Consider the following 12500-nt stretch of genomic DNA (forward strand, 5'->3'; position numbering starts at 1 on the left):
CCTTATCAACATTCCTTAATGAATAGAATGCTGCTTAGGATTTAATACGATCATTAAAATGAGAACGGTATTGATGCCCTGGTCATCAGAGTGAGAGGGGGACTGAAGCCCTGGTCATCAGAGTGAGAGGGGGACTGAAGCCCTGGTCATCAGAGTGAGAGGGGGATTGAAGCCCCTGGTCATCAGAGTGAGAGGGGGACTGAAGCCCTGGTCATCAGAGTGAGAGGGGGACTGAAGCCCTGGTCATCATAGTGAGAGGGGGACTGAAGGCCCGGGTCATCAGAGTGAGGAGGTCGGTAGTGGTACAGCTTGTTCTTAAAATTTGAATAGCGTAAAATTTGAAGTGGTTGTTGCCTATCCTGAGGCCTGCAAACCTTGGCAATCACCTATTCTACTGTGGTCAATGCTCATTAGTCCGAGACAGCGTCAATATTCCAGTGCTTTTGATTTCACTAATGCACGGATATTCTGGCGGTGTTGGTATTGGTAACGTAATAAGAAAATAAAAAACTCTTTGAATTATGAGAACGAAAACAGAAACTTCATTAACACTGCAGAGAATTGGTCACAATAACGTGGCTAAAATTAATAATTTAACACACATATAACGGTTATTTTAGATAATTTATTATGTATCCTATACCCATCCTGTGGTCGTTAGTGGACCCCATACTCATTCTGTGACCGGTAGTGAACCCCATATCCATCCTGTAGCCGATAGTGGACCCCATACCCATGCTATGGGAGGTAGTTGAAAAAGGTTACAGGAGCACATAATGGGCTCTGGAAATTAACCCGATAATTCATTTAGGTAAACAAGTTATGATCTTGATAAGCTAGTTACATAGTTTAGTGTACATATCATCGACAATGGGTTCGAGAACGAGTACAAGTAGTCTCTAAGCTAAGCGACTTACATTTGCGGTGAGCTAATTTCAATATTTGATTTGCTTATAATGCACATATAATGATATGATGGGAACACCATTAAATTTTCAGATGCTAATTAGGTCATCATCTTGGGAACTCTATGCTCTCGAAATTGTCTGTAATTAACGTCTTGAATTGATTTAAAAACATCAGTTTAATTTAATTTACTGTTCTGGATCTTTACTTTAGTTTGTAAGTTTATATTCAGTCGAGGAATATTACTCTCTTATGTGAGTAATTAATTATCTGGAGCTAAGCCTATATGGCTAGGCCTATATAACATTTTTATTTTACAGGTAAAATTAATACACATATATACATTATTTAGGATGCTGATTTGAAAGCAGTGACATAAGCTTTGATATATTACGGACATCCGTAAGGATCCATCCAAAGGATACCTGATCAACCAGGCTGTGACTCATACGTCAGGCTGCGAGCAGCCGCGTCCAACAGCCTGGTTGATCAGTCCAGCAACCAGGAGGCCGACGGTAAAAATAATTTACTATACATCTTCAAAGTGTGCTCATCCAAATAAACAATGTGAGGGGGAACAAGACAATATGAGCAAGAAGAGGCAGGTTTCATTTTCGTCAAGTGAGGCGGCTTAGTATGGATACGCAATCAGTTCTAATGATAGTAACCAAACCCCACACATGTGAAAAGTGAGTGACAACGTTTCGGTCCATCCTGGGTCTTTTATCAAGTCATGATAAGGGTCCAGGGTGGACCGAAACATTATTACTTTACTTTTAATATGTGTGAGTTAGGTGTCTAAATTTCATCCATGTGATTATGAGTTTTTTTGCATTGTATTTGAGATAAGTAGGAAAAATATTGCCAAGCAAAACGTATTTAAAGCAGTTGGCTTGGATGGGTTGCAGTCTTAGCTAATGATAAGATATGCAGCTAACGAATTATGTTTATTAATATTATTTAGAAAATCCTTTGATCAGGCACAATGATTCGAGACTGGCAACCTGTTAACGTGGGCCCAGATTTGAAGAAGGGTAACAGAAGCTCATGAGAAAACTACCAGCCAATCAGCATAACCTTTCATATTTATAAGCTCCTAGAGATATTTTGAGGAAGCAGCCACCATCCAGCAGCTCAACGCTGTCTTTCTCGTCAAGGCTTCACTTCATTGATTCATGGACAAACAAATACTGTCTTCACAACTTGCTCACCTTTCATGAAAAGGTTACTATACTCACCAAGGATTTCCAGTTCATGTGCTCTATAAGGACTTCTCTTAGGGCATTTGATAAAAACGTTAAGCAAAAGACTGACTGAGAACACAGTAACATGGATACTCTTCCAAAATGGAAATGGATAAAAGAAAGGTTGTAATACAAGATGTAAAGCGCCTTTCGACATGGAGTCACTATGAACAATCTTGTTTGTAATGAACATCAATAACATTGTTACATTCATCTCAAACCACATCACTTAATTTTCGGGTGGATAGTGAAATATACGAGAAGCTGGACATCGAAGAAGGCACGAATTTCGTACAAAGTGCTCTACACGAACCTCACAAATGGTATAAAAAAAAAATGGCAAAATCTATCCAATACAGAAAAATTCGAGAACCTGCATGCATATGAGAAATATTAGTCATCACAATTAAAGGACAATTTTAATATCTTTATTGTTCGACTACATCTTTAAAATGTCTTTAGTAGCACATAAGCAACAGCTTCAAGTTCGAAGTCAGGATAAGCATGTGATACACTGGAAAAAAAAACTTGCCAGACAGAGGAGTGGAGAGCCCTCACAGACTGCGAGCTTCCTGTCGCCTACGAGGCCACTCGAGACGCACGACGTCTGGTAAATTCATGTAAATGTTACCTCAAACTTTATCACGTGCAGTCTCACGGATTTTCTTTTCGCATGTTTTTGAACTGTCAGAAGGCCTTTTACACACCGTCCTCCAAGAGACTAGTGCAGTAGTTTGAAAAGCAGGGGGAGAACTGGTTCCGGAAACTCGTAGGAGGTGTAGGGACCGAATTGGTGTATTTTAGCGATCATAATGGTTGTAGTAGCATAATGGTAGTGTTGTGAGCGTAATGGTAACGTTGTGATTGTAATGGTAAAGTGTATTGGCAGGAGTTGTGAGGTGTAGTTGTAGTGGTGGGGGTGAAGTTTCGTAGTGGTTGGTGAAGAGGAAGTGGGGGTGTAGTTGTCACAGTGGTGGGGTGGAGTGGCCAGAACAAGGGAATGAAACAGTGAGGAAAAGAGAATATCTAGCAAATTAAGTGCTAACATTAGTGAATAAGGAATAGGGTGGGAAGGGAGGGGGAAGGTTAGGACAGTGTGTGTAAATGGCAAAAGATGCACGGTGGCCGGAAACGGGGAACGGTGGCATATTGCTTGATCGAACTTCAGCTCCTGAACCCAGTTTTTGCAACTGTCAATTGTCCTTCGCCCTATCATATTTACATATAAATATATGTATTATTCTGGCTAGTTATGCATTATGCGTCATACTAAGTCATATGAGGCTACGTCTATTAAATGACCTCTGAATTTCGAGGGAAATATATTTAGGAAAATACATTACCAGGTGATGAACGTGAAAAGACTTGAATGCATTAGTGAGAAATATTTCAAAGCTACTCTCACGAGGCAGTAAATAAAGCCAACGGAATCATAAGGTTCTCAGATTAATCTTTCCAGCCTCCGTCCCAAAAATGCCAGTCACTGTATAATCCTTTAACGTGTCGCATTCTAGAGTATTGCATACAGTTTGGTCCCCTCTTTTGAGGAGGGGTGATGATGACTCAAGGGTGTTCAGTGCCGGACACCCAAGACGATACATAGACATAAAAGTAACTCATATGAAACCGTTTAAAGAGTGTAAAATATTCTTGGTTCAGACAAAAAATATTGTAAATATTTTCCAATCAAACATAACGTGCATCACCAATTTTGTAATTATTGGTGAAGGATTTTAACCAAAAAAAAGGAAAGTGCTTTTTCTTTAAACACTTGACAAACATGGAACAGTGTACCACAAGTAAATATGAGTAATACTGAATACACTCTACATTAAGAAATACACTGTTCAGTAGCTTTTCAATAAATCCTCGCCCTATACTGTTGACGCCGTCATAAATCTTCGGTTAACAAACAGCTTCGTTTATACCCATTAATCTTTCGTTGCTTGACTATCATTGTGCAACCTTCATAGTCACCGAAGCGAGCCGGGCTGTTGTCATACAGCGGGCCACATGTGGCAACTCATTCATCCGCCAGCCTAACTTCGTAACCCTGGATTAATGCAGTGATTTCTATTTTAAAGCTAACTAAAAAAAATGTTATTTCATACTTTAGCATATATATTTTTAGCAAATAAAATAACATAAGCTACTAATAACAACGGTGTTGTCACCACATAATAAATAACGTAATTTAACGCTTATGCACGCTCCGCCGGAGAAGCGATGCTTAACTGGGAAATTAAACGATAAATATAACTTGTCTAGCGCAAACCTGCCAAACTATTGTTCGCTTATTTTTTTATGTATCGTAAATTAAAGTTTACAATTATTATTAGGACACGAGGGGCGGAAAACTGAGAGTTGTTGGTACTTACACTATGTCGAATTTTTCATGTAAACTTTGGCGGCAACTGTCCAGTAGCACTTCTGAGGAAACAAAAAACAGGCATTACTGATAGAACATAATATATATATATATATATATATATATATATATATATATATATATATATATATATATATATATATATATATATATATATATATATATATATATATATATATATATATGTCGTACCTAATAGCCAGAACGCACTTCTCAGCCAACTATGCATGGCTCATTTTGCCTAATAAGCCAAGTTTTCATGAATTAATGTTTTTTCGACTACCTAACCTACCTAACTTAACCGAACCTACCTTTTTCTGCTACCTAACCTAACCTAACCGATAGAGATAGGTTAGGTTAGGTGAGGTAGGGTTGGTTAGGTTCGGTCATTTATCTACGTTAATTTTAACTCCAATAAAAAAAAATTGACCTCATACATAATGAAATGGGTAGCTTTATCATTTCATAAGAAACAAATTAGAGAAAATATATTAATTCAGGAAAACTTGGCTTATTAGGCAAATCGGGCCTTGCATAGTAGGCTGAGAAGTGCGTTCTGGCTACTAGGTACGATATATATATATATATATATATATATATATATATATATATATATATATATATATATATATATACAGTATATATATGACAATGTCAGACCACGGAGGAAAAATGAAACAGGAATTTCCTTAAGTACTTTCGTATATTAATACATCTTCAGAAGGAGTGAAGTAATACATCTTCACTCCTTCTGAAGATGTATTAATATACGAAAGTACTTAAGTAAATTCCTGTATCATTTTTCCTCCGTGGTCTGACATTGTCACATTTTTAAATCACGTGTTTATTTTCGTGATATATACACACACACACACACACACACATATATATATATATATATATATATATATATATATATATATATATATATATATATATATATATATATATATATATATATATATATATATATATATATAAAATACATGAAAAACACATTAAAACACAGTTTTTCAGTAAAGCAAGTTTTTTTTTACCGTCACAGACGTGACATCTATATAGTATGTATATAAAAACCTGCTCGGATGCGAATGGAACGTTGTGTGAAAATTTCAAAGCAATCGGTGAAGAACTTTCGGAGATTAGCGGTTATGCACAAACGAACATTTCCATTTTTATTTATATAGATATATAAAATTGGATATGTTCGTTTGTTCAAAATCGCTAATCTCCGAAAGTTCTTCACCGATTTCTTTGAAATTTTCACACAACGTTCCATTCGCATCCGAGTGGTTTTTTTTTATACATACTATATAGATATTAAATACATCTTCAGAAGGAATCCTTCTGAAGATGTATTTAATATACGAAAGTACTTAAGGAAATTCCTGTTTCATTTTCCTCCAAGGTCTGACATTGTCACATTCTTAATCACGTGTTTATTTTCGTGATATACACACATACTATATAGATGTCATGTCTGTGTCGGGAAAAAACATGCTTTTTTCAAAAACTGTGTTTTTTCATGTGAGGGAAATCTTTGAAACCTCTTTACTGATTGCCTTGAAATTTTGACACAACGTTGCATTCGAATAGGCACGTGTTTTTATATACCTACTATATACATACCTCACCTGTGACAGGAAAAAACATGCTTGTTTTGAAAAACAGCGCCAACTATTGGACGTAAGAACAACACATGCTGTAATCTCGAAAAGTTGTTAATTGCTTTGAAATTTTGACACAACGTTCAATTCAAATACGCGCATGTTTTTATATACCTACTATATAAATGTCACACCTGTGACATGTAAAAACATGCTTTTTTTAACAGTGCCATCTGTTGCATGTAAGAACAACACACGCTGTACTAAATATGTTACGATTCCATTTCAAGGTTTCTGATTTCATTGATAAATTGAATTTTCATAGATTTCGATTTATTTTCGTTTTGATTTAATTATTTTGTGACATTACGTTGGAATTGAGCTGTGTTGTTTACCATACCGTTCATTTCATGAGTATAGTTTATTTTGTATTTTTTCATTTCAGTTTTTAACTGTTTTTCTTACATTTCAGTGATGGGAACATCAGATCATTTGGGAATGCATTGGACGAGGGAGTGGGGAATGGTGGGGAGGACGAGGGGACGGGAGTGGGGGATGTTGGAGAGGACAAGGGGACAAGGGAGGGGGTAATGGTGAGGAGGCCGAGGGGATAGGGGAATGGGGGATGGTGGGTAGTATGAGGGGATGGGGAGGGGGTAATGGTGGGGAAGATTGGGGGACTGGGAAGGTTGCTGTGGGTCAGCAACGCAGCAACCTCCCTTCATGACCTGCATGACCCACAGCAACCAACCTTCATGACCCACATCAACCAACCTTCATGACCCACATCAACCAACCTTCATGACCCACATCAACCAACCTTCATGACCCACAGCAACCAACCTTCATGACCCACATCAACCAACCTTCATGACCCACATCAACCAACCTTCATGACCCACATCAACCAACCTTCATGACCCACAGCAACCAACCTTCATGACCCACATCAACCAACCTTCATGACCCACAGCAACCAACCTTCATGACCCACATCAACCAACCTTCATGACCCACAGCAACCAACCTTCATGACCCACATCAACCAACCTTCATGACCCACATCAACCAACCTTCATGACCCACAGCAACCAACCTTCATGACCCACATCAACCAACCTTCATGACCCACAGCAACCAACCTTCATGACCCACATCAACCAACCTTCATGACCCACATCAACCAACCTTCATGACCCACAGCAACCAACCTTCATGACCCACATAAACCAACCTTCATGACCCACATCAACCAACCTGCATGACCCACATCAACCAACCTTCATGACCCACAGCAACCAACCTTCATGACCCACATCAACCAACCTTCATGACCCACAGCAACCAACCTTCATGACCCACAGCAACCAACCTTCATGACCCACATCAACCAACCTTCATGACCCACAGCAACCAACCTTCATGACCCACATCAACCAACCTTCATGACCCACATCAACCAACCTTCATGACCTGCATGAATGGCCAGTCGAATTTGAGAATAATGAAATCCTAATGTATATTATCATGGAACTGAAGCCTCTGGTAAATATTAACGTTTCAGCTGTTCAATTTAAACACTGTATGAGTCACAGTGGGCTTTTTTGTTTTGATTTGGAGTCCATGCCGACCTTTTTATTATTTGCTTTAGTCTTCCCTGATTTCAGTGTTTGATACTCATTTTAAGTGTAAATTGTGTATTGTTGTATTTGTTTTAACTAGGATTTATAATACAAATTTTGGTGTTCAGTTTTGTGCAATATTTATGTTTCTTACAAGGTATAAACTAGAAATCTAATTTTTTTTTTAATTGTTTGGTTCTTATATACGTTTTCTGTAAGTGTGTAGTTATTATTATAATTCTGACTTAGTTTTGCGTATCCATGCTATAATTATCAAGTTTTACTTTGTTTAATCCTTTCATGTAAGTTGAACCGAGTGTTTTGTGTTGTAACTTGTGTCTCTTTATCTTTTAATAGGTATTTTTATGTCCAGTGTGAGTCCTTTGTCTGGTTGCATATTTTAATGTAAATTTCGTATTAATTTAGATCTGAGGATGAATACGAGAAGTATTCGAAACGTCATAAATTTTACACAAAACAAGAATTTTAACAAGATGTATGTTATGTCAATGGTTATCCCATTTATTTTTAAATTAACATTCCCGAAGGAAACATCTATGATAAATATTTTATATATTTATATATATAATGTGTGTGTAAATTAATATATATATATATATTATATATGTAATAAATTAACACGTGATGAAAAATGTGAGTGTCAGACCACGAAGGAAGGATTTAAACAGGAATTTCCTGAAGTACTTTCGTATTTAATAATACATCTTCAGAAGGATAGATTTACAAGTCAGTAGATTGGATATATAGGCAGGAGAGTGGTGAAGTGAGGTGAGGTACAATGACATACATGAATGGGAATCAATGAATATAAATCTGAGGACGAATGGGATGCGTGGTCTGACATATATATATATATATATATATATATATATATATATATATATATATATATATATATATATATATATATATATATATATATATATATATATATATATTACTTTGATAGTAATCTTGGGCATAGCTATTTCATCAAATCACTTCATTTAGTGGGGCCACGTGAGGAACATAAATGCGAACAAGCTTGAATGGTCTCCAAGCATATATGCAAATGAAAACTCACACCCCAGAAGTAACTCGAACCCGGACACCACTTGCAATGTGCTCCTGGAAGTCCGGGTTCGAGTCACTTCTGGGATGTGGAGTTTTCAGTTGCATATATGCCTGGGGATCAGGCATATACTGCCAGGAGCACTATGCAACTGGTGTACAGGAGGCCTTAACCACTTGACCATCAGTGACCGTACAAAATGAGTTGATAGCCGAGGCTATTTGAACCACCTCCCCGACGGCACTTTGGTGGTAATCTTGGGCATGGTTGTTTTATCAAATCACCTCCTTTTTTGTGGGGCCACGTGAGCAACACAAATGCGAACAAGTCGCATTTGTGTTAACTTTTTAGTTAAAATACCCAAAATCGATATTTGATCTTGCGTTTGGTCAAGCAAAAAGGATGTTCTACAAACAGACTACTAAGTCTAAACCTGAACTGAAAAATTCGTTGGTATTACCATATTATGATGGTCTAGTAAATCTTGCCTCAGCCCTGAAAAACCTTAATATTAACCTAGTGTTCAGAAATGATAATGCAGTTAAGTCCATGTTAATTAAGAACTCGCCCTCGTCTGTAGCAGGTTGTGTGTATTCCATCCCTTGTGATAAGTGTGCATGTGTTTACATCGGCCAGACAGGTAAATCTCTTTCCTCGCATTTAAAACTGCATTCATATGCTGTTCGTACAGCCCAGCACTCCAGTGCATTATATTTACATTCCAGTTTATGCGATCATTCTATCGACTTCACAAGGGCAAAATGTATTGTTAAAAGTAAGGGTTTTGTTGAACGAAATGTGATCGAGTTTGCTCTGATCAAACATTGTAACAACAGCCTTAATGTGAGCCCTGGTATGTACAAGTTGGATCCCTATATAAACCTCAATATTGCACGTCAAAACAATATAGCATCCATTTAACCCGTATGGCACTTGGGGATATTAATAGGAGCTGCCTCGTATGGGCCAATGGGCCTTCTGCAGTTGCCTTTCTTATATTTCATTTCCTTCACCTATTCTTGGTGGTCAGGTGATCTGCCCAGGCGGGTATAAAGGTCTGATCAGCAATGTTTCCAATTTTCATTCTACCTTGCTCTGATGAAGGCGAATTAGCCGAAAACGAGTTAAGCATTCTCTATTTTTCACATGTGGTTTTTCTGCGTACTTGGATCAGTGGTTTTGTGGAATGGGTCCCAAGCCATTATGCAACTGAAAACTCCACACCGCCGAAGGATTTAAACCCAGAGAGCCAGGAGCACTATGCACCTTGGCGTACCTGGTACCTTAACCACTAGACCACACTGACTATACAAAAGTCTTGGTAGTCGTGAGACTATTTATCCAAGATCCGACAGCACTCGATAGTCAACTTGGGCATAGATATTTTTCGAATCATCTTTGTTTGAAGATGTTATGATAAAGTGCTGTTACTTAAGTTTGAACACATCACTGAATATGTTTGGCCCTCAATACTTAAATACAACAATTGGGAGCGCTTTTGCATCTGAGAAAAGTCACAGACTTTATTGGATTCCAGCTTCTTAGCCCTGCCATCTGCAATGATTTTCTCATAACGGCTTCGTTCGAAGCTTTCGTAAATCTCCCCATGATACCATCACCATCTTCTGGTTGGTCTTTGTCGCTAAGGCCATTCGTCATTAAGACCATTGGTCATTAAGGCCATTGTGGGCCCGCTTAACACTCGATTTTCCCGCTAATGTCTATTGCAGGTGTTCAGAATTGATGAGTAGTAAGGATGTTCAGAATGTCTGAACATGTGAATGTATGTGTGGTAAAGATGTTCAGACAATGTATTGTGAAGATGTTCAGAATGAATGTGTGATGAAGACTGACACTGTCGCTTAATGCGTGTAAACATGTAGGCTATATTATTTCCAATATAAAAAATTATGGAGATTGTTTGTAATAAAGATTTGAACACAGATCTTTACTGGGCAACACCCGGTTAACACAGCGTCTGAATCTAAATATAATTTACCGTTATCTTGAGGTTATCTTGAGATGATTTCGGGGCTTTAGTGTCCCCGCGGCCCGGTCCTCGACCAGGCCTCCACCCCCAGGAAGCAGCCCGTGACAGCTGACTAACTCCCAGGTACCTATTTACTGCTAGGTAACAGGGGCATTCAGGGTGAAAGAAACTTTGCCCATTTGTTTCTGCCTCGTGCGGGAATCGAACCCGCGCCACAGAATTACGAGTCCTGCGCGCTATCCACCAGGCTACGAGGCCCCCAAAATAAAACCGTAGCAAAATAAACACGCTAAGTTCAAACAAGTGAGTGAGAGAGAGAGACAGCAAAATAAATCGAACAGATAGACCGAAAAGAACCTAAGAAAGCACGAGAGACTTAAAATGTTTGTTAGGGATAATTATCTTCAATGCAAGACCGAGTCCTCCAAACTCCACCCAACAGTCTTAGGTCAAAGGTCGTGGACCATAACTCTACCCAGCTGTCTCAGGTTCAAAGGTCGTGCATCAAACTAGAATCTTTTATTAAACTGGATTATCACGTTCCTTGGATCAAGCGTCTCCTCGTGGCCCATAAACCAGGTTAGGGTTAGATAAATGTGAATCTCTTGGGTTTGTATCCCAATCAGGAAAGTCATTAGAGGCTGACAATCTTATTAGTGCTTTGTCTTTCTTATACTTTATGATGTTTTTAATTGCTAAAATGTGCGCAGTGGACTGTGTTCGTGGTAATTGAACGCTCCTAATTTATTCTCGCTTCTCAGTCTTCAATCGAGTGGTTTACAAGTATCCAATCCTTTTTAGCTCGCTTATATATTTTTACATTTGAAGCTGTGTATAGAGTCTAATTCCGCCAGACTCTATACACCTTCACTTCTTAACCCAATGCTTTGTTCTCTAGTTTAACGCTGATAAAGGGATTGTTATCATCTATGACCCCTTTGTTTGTGTACCACCCGTTCCAAGTAATCTGCTTGTCTGCCATGTCAATTTCCCTGATATTTTATGTGGTAATCATGTGTACCCTAACTCTTCTATCCCCCAGTGATGTGAGGTTTACTGACGGTAGTCTTTTCTCATGACTCATTATTCTCATCGCTGGTACTACGACCCTCCACCGCTGGCCATTTGACCGTGATGTGTGTGTGTATTTACTGTTTGTATATTTACTAATTTGTGTCTGCAGAATCGAGTTATTAGCTCTTGGACCTTGCCTTTCTATCCAATCTATTTTTCCTATATTATATCTACTACATATATTTCTCTCTAACACACACACACACACACACACACACACACACATACATCCCCAAGAAGCAGCCCGTAGCAACTGTCTAACTTCCAGGTATCATGGAACTCTGATACCATATCAGAAACTCTGCCCATTTTTTCCGCCTCCGCCGGAAAAACGAACCTGGGTCATTAGGACTACGATTCCCAGGCGCTGTTCACCCAGCGGCGAGGCGCCGCGCGCGCGCGCGCGCGTGTGTGTGTGTGTGTGTGTGTGTGTGTGTGTGTGTGTGTGTGTGTGTGTGTGTGTGTGTGTGTGTGTGTGTGTGTGTGTACTCCCATAGTTATGCTTGCGGGGGTTGAGCTTCAGCTTTTTGGTCCCGCCTCTCAACTGTTAATCAACCGGTGTACAGATTCCTGAGCCTATTAGGCTCTATCATATC

At 38.7% G+C, this 12500-nt stretch overlaps 1 protein-coding gene across 1 annotated transcript in view; it reads right to left on the minus strand.

Annotated features, from left to right (window-relative positions):
• Positions 1-12500, minus strand: part of LOC138362985 (adhesive plaque matrix protein-like) — a 160371-nt gene that overhangs the window by 33698 nt on the left and 114173 nt on the right. Inside the window, exon 2 of the mRNA XM_069321560.1 lies at positions 4529-4580. The gene's annotated coding sequence lies outside the window, so the exon portion shown is untranslated. The remainder of the gene's footprint in view (positions 1-4528; positions 4581-12500) is intronic.

Source organism: Procambarus clarkii, chromosome 10 (genome assembly GCF_040958095.1).
Source record: "Procambarus clarkii isolate CNS0578487 chromosome 10, FALCON_Pclarkii_2.0, whole genome shotgun sequence".
Taxonomy (NCBI): domain Eukaryota; kingdom Metazoa; phylum Arthropoda; class Malacostraca; order Decapoda; family Cambaridae; genus Procambarus; species Procambarus clarkii.